Genomic DNA, 2,153 nt, shown 5'->3' with positions numbered 1-2,153 from the left:
CCTGTTGCTGTTAGCTGTCATTGCATTGGCTCTGACTCCTGGTGGCTCCATGAGCAATGTAAAGAAATGCTTCCGGTCCGCCGCCAGCCCCACAGGATGGCTGCAGAGCAGACCTTTGTGATCCCTAACGTTTTCAATGATTGATCTTCGGCCAGGGGCAAGACTGGAGCTTCTCTCTGTGAAGAGAGTGAACGGCTCTGCTTGCTAAAGCATGAATATGCTGCCTGCTTTTGGGAGCAAGCATCCTGCAGCCGAGGGAAATAGTCCCGAGGGAGATAACAACCTGGAGGATCCCTTAACCTTGAGGAGGCTGGGAGGACATCCCGAGACATCTTCCCCAGAGTCATCGCCTGGGAACAGGTGGGCACCTCCACACCAGATTCACAGCCCGAGAGAAGACTCAAGACACTCTGACACTAAACTGTAGCCTGAGATGAATTAGAAATATGTAGGAGGCCCAGGACGAGCTTAGTCACTAGCAAGCGGCTTCTATGGAGCTGTGACCCTCCTTCCCTTTGAAACAAAAACAAACAAATGAATCATCCTGTGAGTTTCTGAGACCATAACTGCTTATGGGACCAGAAAGCCCCATCTTGCTCCGAAGGAGTGGCTGGTGGTTTCAAACTGCTGACCTTGTTATAAGCAGGCCAACTCATAGCCACTGTGCCACCAGGGCTTCTTTCCCCCTTTGAAAAAGCACTTGAACCTGCAGCCAATTGAGCCGACCGTCCCCCTCCTTGTGGGGGCCGGTGTGCAATGGCTGCAAACAGCAAGCCTCCTCGGTAGTGTATGCAGCCTGTTGGTACGTTTAGGCTGCCCTAAGGGACCTTCGAGACAACATTTTGCTGCTTTTCGATGCCTCCGGCCTGGCTAATTTCTGCTCTCCCTAAACTAGGCTCCAAACCGGGAGGCGAGATGCTTTTGGGAAACCTCAAGGCACAGTGGCTAGAGTCCACATTGGCCAGGTTATCATGTCCATCCGCACCAAGCTTCAAAACAAGGAGCATGTGATGGAGGCCTTATGCAGGGCCAAGTTCAAGTTCCCTGGGTCCCAGAAGATCCACATCTCCAAGAAATGGGGCCTCACCAAGTTTAATGCCGATGAGTTTGAGGACGTGGTGGCTGAGAAGCACTGCATCCCGGATGGCTGTGGAGCCAAATACATCCCTCACCGTGGCCCCTCGGTGGGCCCTGCATTCATGAAGGTGGTGGGCCCTGCATTCATGAAGGTGGTGGGCCCTGCATTCATGAAGGCCTTGGTAGCCCTGCGCCCTGCCTCACCTGTGCCCACCAAGTAAAAATGGAACTTCCTGATAAAAAGAGAAAGAAAAGAAACTGCACTTGGAAAACAAGAAGCCTTCTCCCAGACAAAGCCCTCCTCCCAGAGGAGGCCAGGGGAGGGTGTGGTCTTATTTATGCTTACAGTATCCTTCTCACCGCTTTTGATGGGACTCTGCTTAAATGAACTTTTGCCTTAACTCGTTGCCCTGTGAGTGCCCCATACAAATCACATGGGTAGAGTTTGCTCGTTCTCCAGGGACCATCACCCCAACCCCGAGTTACCTGCAGGATCCACTGCCACAAAGCGTAGATCAGCAGGCCTCTCTTTCTAGTCCAGCTTAGTCTGGAAGCTCAGTTGAATCCTGTTGGGCATCACAGCAGCAAGCAAGCCTGCTCGGACAGGAGTCTAGTGGTGGCGGCACAGGAGGGGCGTGGGCTGGGAAATGAAGACCGAGTCTCCTGCATCTAAGGGGCGAATTCTACCTAACACTGAGCCCCCCAGACCCCCCACAGTGAAAACACTTATTAAAGAAATAGCTCATTCACCTGGTCACCTCCATAGCGACTAGTATTTGAGGAATTTGGAACAAAACCACAGAAGTCATTCAAAACAATCCAAGCCATTGAAATTCAACCACCGTGTCAACACACTTTGCAAGCGGACTGGAGAGAAATGCAACCCTGAAGTTATTTCTGAAGGCTTTTGCTAAACAAAATAAACCTAGAGGAGAAAATAAAATTCTTCTTCCCAACGGCAGCTTTCCTATGGGGAGAAAAAAGCGAAGGCTTACCTTTAAAAACGCTGCAGAGCAAACCAAAGCCTTCACGAGTCCACGAGAAACGGCAGGTATGGAAGTGATTACGTGCAAGTG

At 51.2% G+C, this 2,153-nt stretch overlaps 1 non-coding gene across 1 annotated transcript; it reads left to right on the top strand.

Moving 5' to 3' along the window:
- The first annotated feature begins 706 nt into the window (after positions 1 to 706).
- On the top strand, positions 707 to 840 carry LOC115871223. Its single transcript, XR_004047174.1, has one exon. It is a non-coding gene; the product is annotated as a small nucleolar RNA SNORA70 (small nucleolar RNA).
- Positions 841 to 2,153: the final 1,313 nt, after the last annotated feature.

The sequence above is a fragment of the Echinops telfairi genome, unplaced genomic scaffold, assembly GCF_000313985.2.
Source record: "Echinops telfairi isolate 266 unplaced genomic scaffold, ASM31398v2 ScPeMD7_3533;HRSCAF=4204_1, whole genome shotgun sequence".
NCBI lineage: Eukaryota > Metazoa > Chordata > Mammalia > Afrosoricida > Tenrecidae > Echinops > Echinops telfairi.
Note: the sequence above shows the minus strand (reverse complement) of the source record. Positions and strands in the feature narration are given on the sequence as shown.